The sequence below is a fragment of the Camelus bactrianus genome, chromosome 6 (genome assembly GCF_048773025.1).
Source record: "Camelus bactrianus isolate YW-2024 breed Bactrian camel chromosome 6, ASM4877302v1, whole genome shotgun sequence".
In the NCBI taxonomy this organism is placed as follows: Eukaryota; Metazoa; Chordata; class Mammalia; order Artiodactyla; family Camelidae; genus Camelus; species Camelus bactrianus.
In genome coordinates, this window is record NC_133544.1 from 44,870,021 (window position 1) to 44,893,607 (window position 23,587).

Consider the following 23,587-nt stretch of genomic DNA (forward strand, 5'->3'; position numbering starts at 1 on the left):
ACTATGATATCTAGATTCTGAAACATTTGTTATGCTAAAATATGAGAACAAAGAACATTTCCCGATTTAGTTTCCAAGATAGCCATATAATTATAATTAACAGGAAAAAAATAGTTATTTCTGCTGGTTCTATAGACCATTTCTCAGGGTAAAATGATTATGGGCATTTTTTTATCAAGAAATTGAAATCATTTCTAGAAAAAGAAATCTCAACTTTAATTGAAATTATGTTAGTGTTATTTAGAAAATTTCTATCCATCTACTGCAAAATAGAGAAATAAAATAAAAGCAGGGCTTCAAAGTAATAATTTCACAGGTTTATTTTGATGTTTAATTCATTTTGGTCAATTGAACTGCTTTTTCTAGTGTATTTACCATTTTTGTAAGGACACAGCTTCTATACACAGACACAAATTACTTCTGGACAAGATAATAGTCCCAGTATTACATTCTCTTATAGTTTCCTTATATTCAAGGAGAAAAACAAAAATATAGTTTTTATGTAATATAATGTTAGAAAGTAAAATACAGGAGAGATAAATGTATCCTGGAAAGCTCAGATAAGGAAAGCCTCATGGATAAAGACAGATTTCAGATCATATTTTTAAAGAAAGATAAGAGAGGCTTAGGGGAATAGTTAGAAGTATTTCAAGAAAGTAGTATTTTTGTCCATTCAGTGTTACCCAGGGTGACCTAAGAAGCTGACTAAAGACGTATAATTGGTCAAAATTATCCCCAAAATATTAATAAACAGAGGAGAATTCATAATAGTAGAGAAATAAAACTGAAGGACATTTTATTTTCTACACTTAGATTTAACATATTTAGCTATAATTAGAAGAAACAAAGAAATGAAAAATATTAATTCTAAAAAAACAAGAATAGAGAAATTCCCATGTACTCTTGCAGGATGAGAAGGAACAATTAACAGAAAGAAAATAAAACTAAGATAAAAATTAAAGTAAAAATGAGATACAAAAAAAAGTGAAAATCATTCCAAGAAGATTAAACTATTGTCACAGAGCTAGGACATCAATATACAAATCCAAGGAAACATTAGATAAGCATTCTCCTTTATCTGTAGAACATGGGCCCAATGGACATCATAGTGCCAAAGATGTTAAACGTGGAACAAAATATTGTGAACTCTGTCAGGACAGAAAATCCCCCATGGACCTTGAGTATCCCGACAAGGCATTGCTGAGTATGCCAAAAATTCAGGGCTCTGACCACTCTTTACCCCGGCCATTTCTCATGGCTGTGCCTGCAGCAAGAAACCTTGAGAGATGAGATAACGCTTACCTTGTTTAAAGAGCAGGCTTGCTTCTACTAACCATAAAATTAGTGAAGCCTCAAGTTCATGATTCCACAATTATCATGCAATTCAAATCTGTCAGGGTCCCTTTGTGTTGCCTTCCAGTGGGATTTGGGGATCATGGTGAACCAAAAGCAAATGAACATCAAACTCTGGAAACTGCTTTTCCCACAAGTAATCAAATTCTTTGTACCTAACAAAGGAGTGTCATCTCTTTTGCCAAGATACATGAAACAGTAACAGACTGACAAGTTAGTTTGTAAGTAGGGTGATCTCTCAGAACCTAGCAGTTTCTAGATATTAAGACTTAAAGTTGACAAATTCTGTTGATCAAAAAAAAAAATAAGAAAAATAAAATAACACACTGACAATAACAATAAACAAGCAATTCTCCAAGGAAGACATACAAATGATAAATAGGCACATGAGAAAATGCCCAACACCACTAATTATCAGAGAAATGCAAATCAAAACTACAATGAGGTATCACCTCATGCCAGTCAGAATGGCCATCATTCAAAAATCCACAAATGACAAGTGCTGGAGAGGCTGTGGAGAAAAGGGAACCTTCCTTCACTGCTGGTGGGAATGCAGTTTGGTGCAGCCACTGGGGAAAACAGTATGGAGATCCCACAAATACTAGGAATAGACTTACCATATGACCCAGGAATCCTGCTCCTGGGCATATATTCAGAAGGAACCCTACTTCAGGATGACACCTGCACCCCAGTGTTCATAGGAGCACATTTACAATAGCCAAGACATGGAAACAGCCTAAATGTCCATCAACAGATGACTGGATAAAGAAGTTGTGGTATATTTATACAATGGAATACTACTCAGCCATAAAAACCGACAACATAACACCATTTGCAGCAACATGGATGCTCCTGGAGAATGTCATTCTAAGTGAAGTAAGCCAGAAAGAGAAAGAAAAATACCATATGAGATCGCTCATATGTGGAATCTAAACAAAACAAAACAAAACAAAACAAAAGCATAAATACAAAACAGAAATAGACTCACAGGCATAGAATATAAATTTGTGGTTGCCAAGGGGGCGGGGGGTGGGAAGAGACAGACTGGGATTTCAAAATCGTAGAATAGATAAACAAGATTATACTGCATATAGCACAGGGAAATATATACAAGATTTTATGGTAGCTCACAGAGAAAAAAATGTGACAATGAATATATATATATATATATATATGTTCATGTATAACTGAAAAATTGTGCTCTACACTGGAATTCGACACAACATTGTAAAATGATTATAAATCAATAAAAAAAAGTTTAAAAATGTTAAAAAAAAAAGAAAAAATAAGAAAAAAACCACACTGACAATAACAATAATAAACATTTATAGAGTGTTAATTATATGCCATAAACTATACCACATTATTCACCTATATTAATTTTTTTCTCTCATAAAAATCTAATTGGCAGATATTATTTATTACTCCCAATTCTCTGGTAGAGAAAATGAGATGCCAGGAGGTTTTGTAACTTACCTGAGATCACACAGTAAGTGAAGAAGTTGGAATCCATATGTAAACACTCAGGTTCCAGCTACCGTGCTCTTAATTACTACATAGCCATACTGTTCTAATTAGTGCACAATTTAGTGTTCCAATACTTTCAGTCCTAATGATGTTGGTGATGAAGATGATAACGAAAAATTTTTAACAGACTTACATTAGAGTTTTTATTATTTTATTGCTTGATTTCACCTATGACCAAAACCTATGGGCTTCTTCCAAAACATGCTAAGTCAAATAGAATCAAGCATTCCTACATTCTATACTAAACTTCTCCTTTTGGCTTTTTTCCAATGTACTGATTAAATGATGCCACTTAGAAGTCATCCGTACATGTGTTTAAAGACTTTTAGACTACTAATAGAATCATCATTCAACATTGCTTAGTCAAATATCAAGGTTGTTGATTCAAAGCTTTGTATAGTAGTTCCTCATAATTGGTTCAAACAAAAAGTTCAGAACTCTCATTGTAAGTGAGGGGGGAAAAAAGAAGTTCCTACAAATAAGCAATCTATGGTATTCCAGAGAGGACAGCCCTACGTGGCGCACAGACACAGGGATGCTGGTCTTACACTGACATCTCTCTGTTCAGCAAGTTATGTTCTGGGGATTTTTTTTTTTTTTAAGAAAAAAATAGAAATAGAGCTTCGGAAATAATAGCTACCCCTTGGAAATGGATTCACGATAGCTTTAGGCCAAATCTTTGACATTCATTTTTAGCTCAGAGTAAAGGTTCTGACGGTCACATAAAACAGGCTATGCAAGCTCAGAACTGATCTCAGGAAGAAATACGAGTAGAGAGGGAGGCCCAATAAATTGAACCAAACGAGGTAATTTTTTAAATTAAATGGCCCTCGATATCTTTATGAAAAGAAAAACAAGGAGCTATTGATACTGACATGCAATCTTTTAACAGATGACTATACTGAGGACCTGGGAGGTAATCCCTCCCATTACAGCTATTAGCAGTGCAATACCATCATTTTACTTTATACCAACCATTAATGGAGCAAAGTGCTAAGTATATTTATGCTTTGTGAGAAATGCCACATACTCTGTAGTTTTTGCCATTGAAATAAGGAAAATAGAAGCTGTGTGTGTAAAATAATCCATTTTTAGAGGTAAATTTTTAAATTGACCAGATTCTCAAATATTCCCTCAGTGTATCTATCTACAGCAAGAGAACTGAAAGTAAAGCATATAGTGTGTTCCTCCTGTCCATCTCAATTAAGGGAGAACTAGTTTCTTATGTGTATTAATTATATTGGGAATATCTTAGAAAAATAATTGTAAAGACAATCTTTTTGTTATGTTTCTTCCATTTAAAAAGTTCTATTTTTTTAATTTATTTTTTATGTATTTATTTTATTGACCCGTAGTCGGTTTACAATGTTGTGTCAATTTCTGGTGTACAGCATAATGTTTCAGTCATACATACACGTATACGTATTCTTTTTTCATTATAGATTTCTACAAGATATTGAGTATAGTTCCCTGTGCTACACAGAGGAAACTTGTTGTGTATCTATTTTATACATAGTAGTTAGTATCTGCAAATCTCAAACTCCCAGTTTATTCCTTCCCACCTCCTTTCCTCCCTGGTAACCATAAGTTTGTTTTCTATGTCTGTGAGTCTTAAAAAGTTTAATTCTGACAATTAGCTCTTCAGTTTTATTTCTCTTCTTATGTCTCAGGAGACAGCAGTGTTAAAAATCATTTAATGTGATACATGGTAAAGTGGAACTTGGAAAGGGAGAGGTGAAGCCCAGAAGCAAAACAGGAGAGATGATGAGAGGCCTGCCTTAAATGTCACACCAAGGAATTACTCCCATGCATCAGTAACTATCAGCTGAGGAGTGCAAACGTCAGTCAAGTCTTGATGAGGGTGAGGATTTTTATTTCCTGGTAATTCTCATCTTTCTCTGTGAGTTGGCATAATTCTAAAGTTTACACCTCATATGAATAGCAGACAGCTGTAGCAGGCATGTATGCAACTTAATATGAGCTACAAGAAAAGCAACCTATTGAACAAAAATGAATAAAATAACACCATTTGCAGCAACATGGATGGACCTGGAGATCGTCATCCTAAGTGAAGTAAGCCAGAAAGAGAAAGCAAAATACTGTATGATATCATCATATGCTCATATGTGGAATCTAAAAGAAAAAAAAGACACTAATGAATTTATCTACAAGCAGAAACAGACTCACAGAGTCCTGAGGAGTGACTGCCGTGTCAGAAACAGGAGAAGGGCATGGCGCAACTTGGGTTTTAGAATTACCGTTCTGACGTCACTATAAAGAATTTGAGGAGTAAAGCAAGACTTACTTTGGGGGCTTTTTAATAGCTGCTTTCTTGTGTCTTATTCTTATTCCTATGTTGCCAATGCATTTTTGCATCTTATTTATTCTGTTAGAAAATTCATAAATTTATATTATGTACTTTTGATGTGCTAGACACTCTTCTAGGATGTCCGGTTACAGGCAGGAACAAAGCAGGCACTGCCCTTGCTCCCACACAGTCTTGAATTCACTGATGTTGAGAGTCTCTTCCACTCCCTGGGCTTTAGTTACCGAGAATATTCTGACAATTCCCAATACCTCTGGCTGACCCCCTCTCCTGAGTGCCATACCTCAGGAGCAAACTGGTTACCTGGGAACTCTCCTTGAGTTCTCTCAAATACACCTCAACTGCAAGCTAAACTTTTCATTTTTCCTTAAAACCCAGTCTTCTTCTAGTTCTTCACTTCAGTAAACAGTATCACAACCTCTCTTAGTTGCTCAAGCCCAAACCTGGTGTCATTCATCTCCAGCGACCTCACCCAAATCTAGGACGCCTTATCTCTCAGCCGTGTACCAGTAATAATGTCCTCACAGGCCTCACGCCTTCAGGTCTGCCTCCTCCAATTCTCTCTATAGCCAACAAATATCTTCTAACTGTGGAGTCATGTCACCACAATTAAAATATTCCAGTGGAAGTCTAGTATCTTTACAAAAGATGTCTAGAGTCTTAAAAAGGCTTATGCAATCTCACACACTTTAACCTTGTTTTCATTCCTACTCTCAAATAATTTACCTCCTCCCCAGGGCTAATTATTACAGATACATGGCTTTCTTTTTCAGTGCCCAATAGAAATTTTTCTCCATGCTTTCCACTACTTTTATTTTTCCCAGAGCTCTTTGACTTCCTCTCCACATAACTGAATCATTTCTGCATTGTGAGGGTCTATGACATGAAAATAATTTTCTGTATCAGGTTAGATCCCTTTTTATGTTTCCCATTACTCAGTATTTTGACTTTGTGATGATTAACATATTAATAATTCAGTGTTTGTTCCTATACAGTTGGTGCTTAGAAGAGGACCTGGCCTACGTTAAGTGCTCATTAAAAGTTCTCTGAATTGATGAAGATGGTTGGGCAATGCTGATGGGCCACTTGTGGCTAGAAAGCATGTTGGGTAGTGACTGACCTTCATCTTTAGGGTTGTTCATTAATTTTCCTTAGCAATTATTTTTATTATTGTATTATACATGTGTTATTTTACTATATATGTTTTACCAATGTATTTTTAATTTTTATTATGGCAGCCTAGTTTTTGATAAGGGATTTAAATTTTTAGCTGAGTTTACTGTGCTTTTTTTCTTCCTCACATAAAGTCTATAAAGGGCAGATCTAAAAAAAAAAAGAGCCTCCAGAAAAGCCTGCTCTCTTTAGCTAAATGACAGGAAAGGGGCTGTCTCACAAGACAGAAAACATCAGGACAGTAATTGTTCTACTGCAGCCAAATGTCACAGAAAATAACTGCAGCTCCTGCACCCTCTTCAGAAAAGGCACAGTGAGGAGCCTAGGTGCTCACCCCCATCTGTGGTGACAAGGCCCTGCCCCTGCTCGGATGGCACCAGAAGCAGCCAGTTGAGAAGCTGGGGTACCTATCACCTCCTGGCAGCAACAAGTACACCCACTCCCACTCCCACTCCATGCCAGTGGAGAGTCCTGGTGGAGAACGTGGACTTTTACCCCTACCTGGGAGTAACAAGGTAAGATTGCCCTTCCACTGCCAGCACAGGGTCAGAAGAGGTCCACTGAAAAGGATGTAAATAAGATCCAGAGTCTCATAGCAAAATACCTAAAATGTCCAAGACTTAATTCAAAATCAATCATCAAGATACAAATTCCTATATATATAAAATAAACAGCAACGTCCTACAATATAGCACAGGGAACTATATTCAATATCTTGTAATAAACCATAATGGACAAGAACATGAAAAAGAATATGTGAATATATATATATACATATACATATATATATGTACAACTGAATCATTTTACTGTACACCAGAAACTAACACAACATTATAAATCAACTACACTTCAATTAAAAAAAAATAAAAAATATTTAAAAAGTAATCATCATACCAGAAACTAGGGATATACCACTTAAATGAGAAAGACAATCAACAAACACCAATGACCCAGATGTTAGAATTACCTGACAAGGGTTTCAAAGCAGCTATCATAAATGTATTCAACCAGCAATTACAAACAGACTTCAAACAAATGAAAACATGGCAAGTCTCAGCAAAGAAATATAAGATACCGAGAGGAATCAAAATTTTAGAACTGGAAAATACAATAACCAAAAACAAAACAAAACCAACAACTAACTGGGATCAGTAGGAGAATGAAATGAACAAAGCCCAAGAACTTGATGAGAGAACAACAGAAATTATCTTATCTGAACAACAGAGAAAACAGACTGAACAGGCAAGCTAATGGACTATAATAAAGATCTAATATTCTAGATGTTGGAAACCCAGGAGAGGAAAAAGGAGGCAGGGATGAAAAAGTACTAGAAGAAATAACGGCTGAAAATTCCTTAATTTTGGCCAACGACTAAAACATACAGATTCAGGAAGCTGAGCAAATTCCAAACAGATAAACCCAAGTAAATCCACTCCAAGACGTACCATAGTCAAAATTCTAAAAATCAAGGTTAAAGAAATACGTTGAAAGCAGCAAGAAAGAAATGAAACTTTCATGAAACTAGAAGGTTGTGATAAATAACAGTACTTTCAATAATACTGTAACTGATTTAAACTGTATTGACAAAAAATACACAAATAAATAACATACCCCACAAATGAAGATCATTGAAAAGAAAATTATTTGCCACTGCAGTTCATCTTTTTTCAGAATACTTGCCCAAAGTCTTCAAAATTTTCTAATAGACTGATAAAAATAAAAATAAACAGATAAAATAAAATAATGTATTTTAAGTAAAGTTATTTAAAATGTTTAAGATGTAATCATCACAAAAATTAATAGTAAGAGAGTTTACATTTTTTTGAACACTAGGCTATAAAAATGGTGTATTAAGCACTTACAGCAGATCTCAATTCAGACTAGCCCGATTCAAGTACTTAATAGCCCCATGTGTCTTGCACCTGTCATATTGTGCAGAGCAGGTCTAGAGTGATGGCATTAAGAAATGATGGTGTGGAAAAGCAACAATGGGGTTTGTTATTCATAACAAAGTTGTTGTTACAAGACTTTCCAGTATTACTATAGGTCTCACTGACATGAATTAACAATGAAAAATGTCAGCATCATTTAAAAATTGAATATGTAATGCCACACAGATTGTCATTTTCACTGAGACATTTTAAATTGTAGACTCAATCAACTAGTTCACAATGATATGGCTAGTGAATTCCAGGTTTTTCATGTTCATACCAATGTTTATTGGCTGACTTGAGGTTGCTTTCAGAAATATTTTATAAATTAGATCTCCAATATGCCATGGCTGTAGACACTTGATTTTTTTTTTTTTTATGTTCTTTTTTTTTTAAATGGACTGGAGATTGAACCCAGGACCTTCAGCATGCTAACCACACACTCTACCACTGAGCTATACACTAACCCCCCAAACTTGATTTTTTAAATGATTATTTCAGACCTCAAAATTTGGAAATCCAAAGTGACTCTGTTAATTCTCTAAAAATGCAAATAAAAGGCAGTGATGCGTTAAAACTGAAACTTAGCCATGACTTGAAAACTTGATCATGTATTTAGAAATTTTGAATTTATATCTGAAAAAGATAGCTAAGATTATTTTCATAACATTTTTAAACTTCTCAAATACTAGGACATATTTATAAATATTTTCTATTCACTAGTTAGCACTTAAATTATCTATTATACCCATTGTCTCCCTAAAAATTGAACACTCATTTAAGATGTGAAATCAAATATTAAATAGTGTTGCTAAATCAGGCTTAAAAAATACCATAGTGTTCATTTTGAAACTTTATATCAATTAGAAGAATGTTCACCAGATACAAAGCAGAGTTAACAACTTCCTTTTATAAGCACTTATTTGTAAGATTCTCTTCCTACTTTGCAACAATACAAAAAAAAGTACAGTAGTAAATTAGATAATGCAGCAGACCATACTGCCACTCTCATCTGAAATCATCATTAAAAATTTGATGCTAATCAAAACTGCCTCATAGTTCTTTCCTCTTAGTAAATAAATATCAAAATTTGAACTGATTCATTAAAATTAGAGTATTTTTTTCAGTTCATACATTGAACTAGTTGCTACTTATTCAATGGCTGATCTCCAATTCAATTCAGTAGGTAATAATCCACTAACATCCTGGCATTGTGGAAATAAATAGGAATAAAAGGAAAAAGAAAAGAGAGAAGAAAAAAGAAAATGTTATTAAGAATGAACCTGTGTTTCTATAAACTGATTTTTATTAAGAACTTAACATGATCTATATCTGAGTTTAAAGACTTTAAACATTACACCAATGCTAATAAAAAGGTGGGCATTTAAAATAATGGCAGCAGGAAATTTGACTCTATCAACTCTCATTAACTGCAAATTTGGTCACAGTTTTCCCTGGTAGCATAAGAAAATAATATCTCCAGGAAAAAACTTAAAAGGCTATAGTCTGAGACAGATAGAAGACTGGGAAAATATTATGTCTAAGTTATGTAGTCATAATATAGCTTTTTAAAATGTTTATTAATTCCATGTTTTATCATTTCCTATATGACTAAGTCTTCTAATATCCCCAGAAAAGGTTAGGACATGGCACTCTTAACAAAACTAATCCACATACTTCTGCTACATTAGTAAGTACTTTCTCACTGTGTAATTTTTAGTAAATTCTGTCAAGGTCTATTTTTCACAAGAATATAAAGACAGAGTCCCTTATTTGTGATTTGTCTCTTTTCTTGACTTTTGATATATAAATTTGAAAATACTCTGCTATGTAATTTCCAAAATAATGTTTAAATATTCAGGAAAAAAAAAGATGAAACTGTGAGAGTTTCACAAAGTCAGCATTAAGAGCAATCGAAATACATGCAAACAATCAAAGATGCTGTGTGACCCACCCACCCAAGTACCTTTCAATCACACCCATCATTTCTCCTCTAGAAAGTTGTTCCTCTCAGTAAAGCATTGTCTTGTTGTGGTTCTATTTTAAAATGTAAGAACTCCTGAGGGTGGTCGGGGGTGGGGCGGGATGAAGTATCTATAGAAATCAGTTTATTATTATATTATGTTATCAGTACAGAGGAACCTAAGCAGCATGAAAGTGTCTGAAATGAGGAGCAAGAGCTGAAGGGAGGAGAGCATGAAAAGTACCCCAGGTGGGGATGACATGTGTTGCCTGTATCACATTTTGCTTACACTGGCCTGACTGTGTCAAGAGAAATACCATACACAGAAATACTATTAATGTGTAAACATTCACACTTTCAGTGAGAATTGGAGTTCCATGAGGAATACAATGGTGACAGTTATTCAAACAGCAGTTCCCAGCCTGCAATGCCCAGAATAACTAAAATTCTAACTGAAACTCCCCAATCTTATTGGCTTGAGGAGCAGAGGATCTGGTCTCAGGTAACAAGAACCACTGGGATAGTCCTAGAAGGGAAAGAGACAGAGGGGAGGCACTGGAATTACCCCTCCCTTCCCAGTGGTCCATCGCTGTAAGTACATTTCCACTGAGTCACCATCTTTAAACTGCAGGCACTTCAGATCACGGACATGAGCGTGTAGAGTGAACTACAGGACTGTCATTTCCATACCAAAGTTTGTGAGCTGGACTGAAGTTAGTTGTTGGCACAAATATTTCATTATTAATTGCTTAAGATTTCTCTATAGCTTTCCCTTGGAACACAGTGAATATTCTCGAAGTTACATAGGAAAGAATTTAAATAAGTGAATTTCAGGAGACAATAAAGAGTCCAAATTGTTCTGCTTAATAGAAAAATATCTATTTACCACCAAATAAGTTATGTAATTATTCCAAAAAGGTGAGGTGATAGACCACAACAGAATAACTGTAACGGAACTTTTTGACAGTGTTTATAAATTATAAAGGAAAGAATCATTACATGCTGATTTTCATTTTTGATCCTCTGTGTAATTAATCACCAGTTATTTAGATCACTACACAGTTGATTTGGTTCTGGCCCTGTTGTATTCATAGTGACAAAATTCCTTATGCAAAGATGGTGATTTTGAAGAATGCATTAACTAGGGAGTCTCCCGGACTTAAAGAAAGACATTATTTGTTGTTTATGTAAATCTGGTCATCATGTCTCTAAATCACAAATTTCAGAGAAATCTCTTGTTAGTTAGTTTTTTAAAACTTCCTGAAGCAAGAATTTAGAGTCAAGTTTATTGTACTGAAATACTTGCAACACAAGTAATACAACAGAGGCTTCCTCTCGAGGCATAAGTAAGAAGACATTTATCTTTTTAAAATAATCGTATTAATGTTTTTAATTATTTTATCACTATGAATGCATGTCAGGATAAGCAACACCCAATGTTTCCTATTTTGTAGTCTCTTAGAAGAATCTAGGAAAATGTTTACAAGGCACTTTATTCCTTATGGCAACAGCTAAAATGAAAGATTTTAGAAGTACCTGGAGGTATAGAAATCCTAAATTACATGTAAAACATGACTGGAGAATCTGGAAATAAAAAGGATTTATTCTCTCTAGGCTATTTGAATGCTGCCTCCCCACAAATAAAGGTTAAGACATCCTTATACACAATGCTTCCACTATTTCAGTCTTAGTTGCAAAATAACTTAATAATAAATAATGGACAACATTTTTTTAAACTGACAGATCTCCTGAAATTCCAAACAAAAGCATGAACTAGAAGACTGATAAAAGCTCTTAATTAAGAAATTGGTCCCTAAGAGCAGATTTTCTTTCAGCCTAAAGAATTGCTTTACAGCTAGATTATCAATGTTTTTATTTTCCATCAGTTTCTCTCATTTGCGTGCCTGCACCCACACACAATAATGCAAACATATTTTGTTTGAAGACAACAACAAGAATATAAAAAATTACTTTGCAAAGCAGGTTAACTATTCAGATATTCTTTTAAAAAAAGGCACATTTTTTTTTTCTGTACTAACAATTTCAAAATGAGACAAGCCTTCAAGATGTGGAGTTTACAACAAATCTCTTCCCTGATAGAATGGCTGTATTTTTCCAGAGTCTCCTTTAAACTGTGAGAATTATTGGGTGTTTTTTCACTACATTCAATATATTTGCTATCGTCTACACTGGACATGGGAACATAAAAAGAAAAGTGATTGTTTTTCTCTTTTTTTCTTTTTTCTATCATTTTCATGTATAATCTGTAATAAATTTGATCTGTATTTTTACTTTTCTTTAATGAATATCTCATTTTATAGTAAAAATGCTCATGAAATAAAACAGCATTGTGAATATTGTCAGATCAATATTCACAATATCCAAATACTTTGCAGGATAGGAAAATAAACTGATATCAAGCTCAGATGAACTGCTTGAACAGATATTTTTAATCTGGTAATAACACTTTGTGTAGAACTTAGTTTTCAGTGTACAATGGAGGCAACAGAAAAGTAACAGGACTATGCTAAGGTTTTGGAAATAATATGAAGCAACTGTTAGTAATAGTAATAGTATTAGTCTTCTGTATCTGACCTCATGAATTAGCTTTCATCTTCTTTTAATGATATACAGTTCACAATTATTATTTTTAATTACTTTAGTTTTTCTTACTGGTTAAATTTAATAAAATGGGAATTATGGATAAATGACAAGCTTGCATAACGATGGGATGCTATATTGTAAACACCCCATGCAATAAAATAAAATATTAAATATATTTTTTGTACGTAGTACTTAATTTTAAGCTAAACTATTAAAATCTATTTTATCTTCATTCAAATCTGACATCTTTTATATCATTTTCTTAAATAAATTATCCAAATACCTATTATGTTTAGAATACTAAAGTGGCTTAATTTCTATGTGCATAAAATACTGAAGCAATAAAATTTTGAAGAAATGCCATGCTGATATGTGAATTACCTGGGGTATCTTCTCTTCCTGTGGTGATCAATTTCACTTTATTTCAGACCTCTCATCTCCTCCCTTCCAACATTACTTCTTTGCCATGTATATCATAGAGAATCAATACATGCTTTTTTAAACATTGTAATTCAGGGAATTTATAATAAAATAACCATTGCACATTGGACTTAATCAACATAACAACGTATCATAAGTATCAGCACAGGAAAAAATAATAATAAACCTCTAGAGTAATGTAACTGTTTATCATATTTTCTTTACTTTCAGTAAGACACTCCATCTATCTGCCCATGTTCCCTAATTAAAAGTTACTTTCATATCAACTTTGTAATAGTATCTTTTTTTTTTCAGGAAAATAAATAGATCAAATCAGTTCAATGTTAAATGAGCATAATTTATGTGAATGTACTTTCAGAACATTTTTGTTTGTTTGTTTTGCTTAAGTAAATTTAAAAGGCTTCATTATAAAACTGAGACATATAAACGGTCATAGAGAGAAAATAATCCCCAGTAATCCTTAGATAAAGAGCCAGAGGACCTGTATGGGAAATTCTGTCCCAGAAGACAAATTTTGTCTTTAACAAAATGAAACCTTCATTTTTGGATAAATTATTAAGTTGAAAAAAACTGAATTTAAAACACTGTAAAAAAAAAAAAAAGCCAATATATTACTGCTTTATCATAAAACAATGAGGGTAAAACATGTTGAGCTAAAGATTATATTCTCAAACTTCTAAATTCATGAAATCCTAAAGTCGCCTCATTTTAAATTCAGTCCTTGAAGCTGTCCACTGTAAATCTATAAATGTTGTATTAAGATAGAAAATCAGAGCATAAAAATATGCATCATCTCAATTCAAGACAGCTGAATTAAAATTATGATTATTGATTACAATAGATGTGGGTATTTTCTTGATTAACAATTTAAACTGTGAAGTTTAGAAACCCAAATAATCTGTCAACATTTTATAAATCGTTGAATTTTTTCATCTGTTTTTTTTTTCCATTCTTGCCCCTCCTTCATCCTTGTTCCACTAAAAGAAAGAAAAAAAAAAAAAAAAGGAAAACATAGCTACTGGCAATGAAATCTGAGAAACTGCTATTGGAATCCCATAGCCTTGGATTTAGCAAGATTTCAGTTTATTAGCTACGTGGTTTGAGCAGGCTACTTAATTTTTGTGACTGTTAGTTTTTTGTTTTGGTTTGACTTTCTCTGAAAAGTTGATAAATTGATACAACTGTATTTTCAAAGTTTTAGGATAGTTAAAAATAATGCATGTAAAACAAACATCAGAGTGAGTACATTTGGTACTTACTGATTATGTAGCACTAATAAAATTACTTTTAAAGTATTACTATAATATAACCTGTTTTTCCTATAATTACTCATTATTATTATGATGAGAATCATAAATCAAATGTTGGTTCCCAGGCAGACAAGAACATAGATGAAGCAATATGAGTAATATGGCTTAAGATCGTATAATTTCTTGTAGAACGATAGTGTGTATAGTGTACATCTCTTTCTTGCCTAACTGTTGCCAATAAAGTGAACTTACAATGAACAGCAGAGTGATTTTACAGCTAAGTGACTTTTATTAGTAATGCAAAAAGCAAAGCTCCTCTTAAGCTCAAAGTTGTGCAGATTGTGTATTACAGCTTTCACTAACACCTCAATTCTAGACAGCTTTTTCCTGTTCCATAAAAGGACTCTTTGGCCTGCTCTCAAACTCTTCTTACAATATAGATCAAATCTTAATTTAGGGAAATGTAAAAATTAGTAGTAAAATTTAAAAATACATTCAAAAGAATAGACGTTGGAAAAAAACTTCTCTCAGATGTAGATTTAGACATTGTGAACAACAGAAATAAGATGGATTTCATTTTCTTGATTTAGGTCCTGTCTATGCTCTTTTGTTTTGAACAATCTTCAATTTCCTATAAATTATAGAGTTCTGTGCCTGGCATGGCCAAATAATCTCCCAGTGGACTAACATTTCTGCAGATAACAATTACAAACTCTGGGCAAAACAATTTCCTGAAGGCACTGAAGAGGGACAGAAGCAAGCAGATATTCCATGGTAGCTGACACATGGAAGACAGGAATGACATGGGGGAAAATTACTTATGACTCATCCTGCATTCATTATTCAATGTGGATAAAATTTAACAAAAACCCTGCAATCCTACTGGCATAAGGAATCATGGGACAGGATTTAGGGTAACTCCTATTACCCAAAGGGAATAACAGAAGAAAAATCACAGAAGGAAAAGTGAGGGAGATTCTTGAATTCTTTGTACACTCTCTGCCCAAATCCCTGGCTAACCTCTGAACTACTCATGCATGGGGAAAACTCCAAACAGATCTGTTATGGCTAAAAGGGGAAACTCAGTTTCATAGTTCAAGTGCAGCCAAGTAATATGCCTTTGAAAATAAAATTTAAAAAATAATCATCAGAGGTTCATAAATCATCTACAGTTTAGAAAATACGTATTTTAGTTGCAATGTCCAAGACACAGTCTAAAATTAATCAATAGCCAAAGAAATAGAAAACATAATTAATTGAGAAAAGAAGAAATAATCAACAAAGGATAACACTGTGAGACCTAGATGTTGAAATTCAGAGACAAGGACATTATATCTGTGAACACAGTTACTATAGTCTCCTTTAAAGGAAAACATGGTCCTAAATTACTAAAAAATAGAAACTCTGAATGAAAAGACTATAAAAACCACTAGGAAAAAGTAAAAAAAAAAAATACATTATGTAAAATAAAGTCACTGGATGAGGTGAGAAAATAATAGTAATGGCTAAGGAAAGAATCAGGGAACAAGGATAGATCAACAGAAATTGTAAAATATGAAGGGTCAAAATACATGTATATATGTGTACATCTACATATATAGAATACATATGTAGATATAAATATATAATATATAAAATACAAAATAAATATATTTGTGTGTGTGTATATATATATCACTAGCCCACAGAACAATATTACATGACCCAAGTGTATCTAATTGAAAACCTAGTTAAGGTTCTCCAGAGAAACAGATCCAACAGCATGCCTATATAGAGAGATCAAGGGAAAGAGATCTATTATAAGGCATTATGGAGGCTGACGAGTCCCAAGAGCTGCAGTCAGCAAGCTGGCAACGCAAGATCCTAGGTATAATTCCAGTCCAAGTTCGGAGACCTGAGAAGCAGGAAAGTCAATGGTGTAGCTCCAGTCTGAATGCCAGCAGGTTTTCACTCTCTTTGTCAGAAAGACCTGACATTTCCATTTGAAATATGGAAGAGCTGATATTTCAGTTCAAGTTCCAAAGCCCCAGTTCAAAGCTGTCAGGCAGGAGGCGCTTCCTCTGACTTACGGGAGGGTTAGCCTTTTATTTCTGCTCTGAAACCCACATTAGGGAGGACAATCCATTCTTCCTCAGCTTACCCATTCAAATGTTAGTCTCATCTAGAAACCAACTCACAGACAAACCCAGAATAATGCCTGACCGAATGTCTGGGCACCTCATGGCTCAGTCAAGTTGACACATAGAATTAACTATCACAAGTCCATCCCTAACATGGTATCAACTTGATACTATCTTGTGTACAGCCAACAACACACTAACCTCTTTCCCAGAAGATATTCCATCTCTTATTTGATATCCTATAACAAATATTATGATGTAAAATTAACAATACTTAATACTATGATATAAAGTCAATATATCTCATGTTATCCGGTAAGAGAATAAGAGGGAAGAAAAACAGATACTTGATACACACACAACCATATTCATAACAAAATACAGAGGAAACAGTCATGACAGTCAGTCTCTGTTTCTGTAGCCTGGTTGCAGCTGCTATTTATCTCATGATTTTCCCCTACCCATTCTGAATTGCCTTTGCCTTCAGCAAGCAAATATATATCCTAAACACAGAAAAAGCCCCTGTAAGAAAGAGATTAACCCCACTGATGTAATGATAAATTTGATGCATATACTTTGAAAATATCAGAATCAACAAATTCAAAACACTATAGACAATTTCAGAAAATATTTGCAAAATATATGATAGACAAACATTTAAATTTTTACTAATGAATGTTTATTAACCACCTAATAGAAAAATATTTAAATAATATAGATTTCTGTAAAATACAAGTATTTTTTGAACACAGGATACTCAATTTGACTCATAATTGGATTTTTAATTTTTTCTACTTTCTAATTTTATAAGCATGTATTTTCCATATAATATGAGAAAATATTAATAAAGTATCTAAAAATAATTTTTATTTTAGTAAAATTTACAACTTAAATTTTGCTATGTCTGGAAAAAATTTTCCACTAAAATTTGCTATTGTGTCATATAATTTCTGAGAGTAGGTCTCCATTTATCCCATGAATATGCAAGAATCATTGCTTCAACTTTTTAAACTGTAACAATAAGACATTTTATATTGCAATCCTGCACACATAAATACATAAACTCATTTGCTAAACAACATTTATGCCTACTACTTATTATGCATGTAGTTCTCTGGTCTGTCCTATCCTATCCAGTCCTGCTTTACTGAAATAAATGCTAGTCTCAGGCACTGAGTTGAAGCCACTGGACTGTGACCCACAGTTTTTAAAGCACTGCTCTAGCAGGTGCCAAATGAGCTTACATGTAGTCTAAATAGATTAATATAGATTTTGTGACATAGTAAGGATATTATTATTTATGGCTATCTAATCTGAAAGCTTAATATAGCAAAATGCAGCTGTGATCAAAAGATTCTGACAGAAGAAAGCATCACTTTAGCACCCAACCTTCTATGCCAATCAGTACCTAATTGTTGACTTTGATTACAGTTCTCTGATAGTGAGTACTTTCTGAAAAGCATGTGCTTTTGTTACCTTTTTGAAAAGTATAACATTTTAAAGAATTATGTCACTCTGAAGAGAATTTAAAAAAAAAAAGTTGTGGCTTTGAGTTTGTAGGAAAGGAAGATAATACTTTCACTATGTTAATGGTCCAAATAAGCCAACATGTAAAACTTCTGTAGAATCCTATCAGGGATTCTCAGTGTAATCTCTCAATTAAAGTAAAAGGGTATTACTTACTCTCAATTGTAAGTAAAAGAATAGTGCCAAACAGTTTTTCTGTTCTAAAACCACAAAGTAAACTTTTCCAATCTTCTTCTTGTCTTCAAAGCAATATAAGCAATGACTTGTCACTGTACACCTGAACGTAACATTCTCCTTATACCTTTAACTCTATTGGGCCATTTTCAAAGCTGTCATGGTTCAAAGTTTCAGCCATTTCTTCTTTGTTATTTCCTACTTTGTCACTCCAAGAAATAGTGTGTTATTCTGAATGTAGATTGGGAACTGTCATCCTCTATTCTCAGCTGAAATCTATTTTCAGCCCTATATTATCAAAACTACAAGATAGGAAGGTAAAATATATATAACCTGAACATAGGAAAAGCTCCTTAAGAAAGCCCCTATAACCATGGGGACATTATGTCCCCATTGACATAATGATAAGTTTGACTATGTACACTCTGAGACTATCTGAATCAACAAATTCAAAACATCATAGACAAATTCAGAAAATATTTTGAAAACATATGATAAATATCTAAATTTTTACTGATCAATGTTATTAATCACCTAATAGAAAAATACTTACATGATTTAAAGTTTACAATAGAACATTAAATTATTATTGGATAACTTTGTTTTGTAACATTAGAAAAATAGTGGCTATATTCCTAAATTCAGTTTAAAAGTTAAGTGGAATCATGCAGGAAGCCGTAACCTTTTCAAGTTAGGATGAGAAAGGGAGAGGGAAGCTGTAAAGGCCATTGTGAAGAGAGAGAATATTATGTTTGTAAGAGTTGATTCCTATTTCATGATTGTTGTGAAAATATGGCTCTCAAAATGTCTTGTGAAATTTCTTAATTACAATAAATGTCTTTGCTTATATTAAAGTCCTCACAAAAGATAAGGCTTTGGTAACAAAAGGGATAGATAGGTGTAATGAAGTTACAACTCTTAGGAATGTATAAAATCCTGTATTTTATTTGTTGTTTTTGCTATCTGCCCTATCTTTTCACTTTCAAAAATGTCAAGTCTATAGAAAAGTTGTAGTGAAAGTGATATTTTAATGACACTCACCCCTTAGTAGGATTCATCAATTGTTAATTTTTGACCCATCTGTCTTCTCTTTCTCTTAGCTAAATATTCAGAAGTAAATCATTGACATGACAGTACTCATTTCTAAATATTTCATTATCTTCCTTCTAAGATCAAGGACAACCCCCTAGGTAACCTATGTAAGTTCATTTTCACACCATGGAGTTTAACTTTGATACTGCAATGTTACATAAAACGCAAGCCAGAGAGGAGGAGATCAAGATGGCAGAGTAGGAGGACACTGAGCTTCCTGCACTCCCTGGGGAAAGACATGACTTGTACTCACAACAGATCGCCCTCTCCCCCAGAGCCACTGGGCACATGCAGACTGCATGGAGAGGCTCCTACCCAGGGACACCCCTTCAGGACCAGGATAGGTAACTATTTCATCTAATTTCATAGTCAGACAAAGTTAAGCAAAATGAGAAAACAGAGGAGGTAGTTTCAAATGAAAGAAAAAGAAAAATGCTTTAAAAAGAAAAAAACCTAATGAAACAGAAATAAGTAACTCACAAGATAAAGAGTTCAAAGCATTGGTAACAATAGTGCTAACTAAGCTGAGGAAAAGAAGAGATGAACACAGTGAGAATGTTAACAAGGAACTAGAAAGCAAAAAACAACCAGTCAGAATGGAAGAATAACTGAAATGAGAAATACACTAGAAGAAATTAACAGCAGACTGCATGATACAAAATAACACACACACTTCTGGGTCATTACCCAGAAGACAGAATAATATAAATCATCCAATCAGAACAGCAAAAAGAAAAAAAAAATTTTAATGTGAACAAAGGAATCTCAAAGACAATATCAAGCATACCAACATTTGCATTACAGTGGTCACAGAAAGAGGAGAGAGAAAGGAGTTGAAAATATATTTAAATACATTTGACTAAATTCTGGTTAAAAACTTTCTAAACCTGAGAAAAGAATGGGAATCACAGAGTCCCAAACAAGATGTACACAAAGAGACACACACCAAGACACTTCATAACTAAAACGGCAAAAGTTCAAAAAATAAATAAATAAATAAATAAAGATAAAAGATTATAAAGGCAGCAAGAGAACAACAAAGAGCCACATACAAGGAAGACCCCATTAGGCTATCAGCTGATTTTTCTGCGCAGACTTTGCAGGCCAGAAGGGAGTGGCATAACTAATTTAAAATTATGAAAGGGAAAAACTTACAACCTAAGATACTCTACCCAGCAAGATTATTATTCAGAATGGAAGGAGAGAGAAAGAATTTCTCAGATAAGCAAAAACTAAGACTTCATCAACACTAAACCAAACCTAAAAGAAGTGTTAAAGGGTCTTCTCTAAGTAGAAAAGAAAAGGATACATCAAGAAGAATGTATTGGAAAGGAAAAATTCCACAAGTAAAGGCAAATACACTGTAAAGACTATGGATCAACCACTTAAATAAGCTAGTATGAATATCAAAAGGTAAAAATTACAAAATTAACTATAACCACGATAAACAGTTAAAGGATAAGTATGAAGTTGTAATATATGACATCAAAAACACAATATGTAGGAAAGCAGAGTAAAAAAAAATTGCAGGTCTTTAGAATGTGTTTGAACTTAAATGACTACCAGTTTAAAACAAGTAGATATAGTTACAGGGCAACATATATGAACACATGGTAACCATAAATTCAAAACGTATAATAGATACACAAAAACAAGAGAGAAAGGAACACAAGCATACCACTACAGAAAATTATCAAACCATAAGGGAAGAAACTAAAAGAAAAGAATAGAGAAGAACTACAAAAACCACTGGAAAACTAGTAACAAAATAGCAGTAAGTTCATAGTTACAAATAATCACTTTAAATGTCAGTAGACTAAATGTTCCAAGGAAAAGACATAGGGTGGCTGATTGGATATACCTAGCTGCCATCTGAGTAGAAGTGACTGATTGTTAATTTCACCCTTATATATACCCATGTCCCAGAAAGGTTTTGGGGCCCTGGAAATGTTCCAGAGGTTGTTAAAGTTCCCAGGTTCTGGGATCCTGGAAAATTTCCAGGGTAGTTATATTAGGAGTCTGCAACATAGGTCGGCCTTTAGCAGACTCTCAAAACCTAGAGGTTAAGTCCACAGCATAAACCACTGGGGAACTTGGGGAAATATATCAGAAAAAGAAATTTGGACTATTTTGACCAACAGCAGATCAAAATCTACTAGGTACAAGTTAAACTGTTAAAAGCCATAAGGGCATTCACCACTACAAAGAAATTCATGAAAGGAATAACAGGTCTATTACTAATGAGACTCTCAGAAGCCAAAGCTGCAAAACTGGTAGACACAGGTCAAGCATTTATAAGCTGATAGAGCTCGCACCACCTAAGACTCCAGTGCTAGGAAACTGGTCATAGAATGGGTTAGATTAACAGTAGCTCATTGGTTAACCTTAAGAAAATTTCTTTGCAATGAGGTACACTGTAAAACACCACAAAAGCCCCATCCCAACCTCATATGCCTCTTAATTATTAACTGAGTTCCAAGAGACCCAAGGGTTAGCTGTACAGAATCTTCAAGATTCAAAGGACTGAGTGCACCACCTCCCGGCACACCTGCTTAGTTTATGTCTAAGAACTGTGGTCCCAGAAGCTGTAAACACCTACAAAAATGGTGGAGAACTTATTAAGACAATCTACAATTCCATTAGTTGTTACGGGCATTGTTCCAATCAGACGAGATTATTCATTTGAGAAGTGCATTTGAAAGCCAAGTCAAACTAAACAAACAAAAAAAGCCAACAACAGAATGGGATACCTATTTTAATCGTTAGGCAACAGACTTAAAAAAACGTCAAGATTCCAAAATAGCTTCACTGAAAGATTCACTGCAAAAGGCTAATGAAAAAAACATAAAATATACCCAAAACAAGGCTGTAAAATGGATGTGACTCCTCTACTTCCCTCACCTGAGTACTCACAGTCTATTAATTCTCTATTTGAATTGGCTTTTCACGCTAAAGAAACTACAAGACCATACACAAAAGTCCACCAGGTTGGTGGTCTTGCAACTGCAGCAATGTCAGAAACCTAAAACAACACCTGGGTCTCCCCGACAGTACCCTCCTAGGGGTCCAACATCGAAACACTGGCCCTGAAACTCGTCTTATTTGCAATCAACGGGAGGAAAACAAAAAACAAAAAAACCCCACTGTCCTCAAAAGGAGTGCAAATTCTTCCACATCAACTTGAACACCCCCATATCTACCCTCAAAGGAGGGCCACCATACGGGCCCCTCCCAGGACTGGTGAGACGCCGAGGGATTTTCTAGTAAACTGCTATAGTTATTCCCTTAAACAGCCCACAGGAAACTAAAATCAAAATGAATGCAAAACCTTGCCAAATTCTGGCAGATACTGGGTTACACACTCTACTCTAAACCTCACTCACTCTGGAGCCTCCAGTCTGGGTCTTGAGAAAACTGGCAGAAGCTGGTTGAGGGTGAGAATTCTTACCTGAGTCGACCCTCCGAAATCTCTACTGCGCCCAGTGGAGCAGGTAAGGTGAAACTTCACGTTGTTTGTTATCGGGTTTTTTATCCTTTTCTCTCCCATGGACGGCTATTTCCCTCTTAGTTTGTCTCGTTCCATGTCCTGAGAACTGGGCTTGGCTTTCTTTCTGTCTGCAGCATGTCTGTTGTTGATTCTTGCGCAAGCAGGCAGCTCAATTGTCAGGCTGAGGTCCCCAAAATGTGGGCAGAGATGTGGGCTGTAGTCCCTCTGTGGCTAGGGTCTATCAAGGACAAAACCGAAACACTCTAATAATAAGTTTGACATCCTTTATTCAAAGGAAAACCACCCATGGTTTGGGGAGCACAGAGCCTCCCAGCAGGGGGACGCCGCTCCTACGCGCTCTGGAGCGAGACTGTTAGAAGAGGCTCCTGGGAGGGAGGACGTGATTGGCTAGGAGGCTGGGGATTTCCCTTTAGGCTAGAAGGTTCTATTTAATAGGTTACAGTAAACAGGCTAAAGTTGAGTTACAGGATGTGATTAGTATTATGCTAGGATTCCTTGACAGGTGCTTCCCATAAGGGCAGGCTGATGCAGGTTTAGATTTGGGGCAGCCTCTTTCTTGTAGGTCCTGATACACAAATAAACTTTATCAGGGACG

General features: G+C 34.4%; 1 long non-coding RNA gene across 13 annotated transcripts in view; it reads right to left on the bottom strand.

Annotated features, from left to right (window-relative positions):
* The window catches only part of LOC105078446 (uncharacterized), a 618,316-nt gene that overhangs the window by 451,683 nt on the left and 143,046 nt on the right, over nucleotides 1-23,587 (bottom strand). For 5 of the 13 annotated variants that reach the window (XR_012507537.1, XR_012507533.1, XR_006718936.2 and 2 more), the window contains exon 4: nucleotides 22,933-23,209. The exons of the other annotated variants lie outside the window; for them this stretch is intronic. This is a non-coding gene — a long non-coding RNA (uncharacterized LOC105078446). The remainder of the gene's footprint in view (nucleotides 1-22,932; nucleotides 23,210-23,587) is intronic. 13 annotated transcript variants of the gene reach the window in all.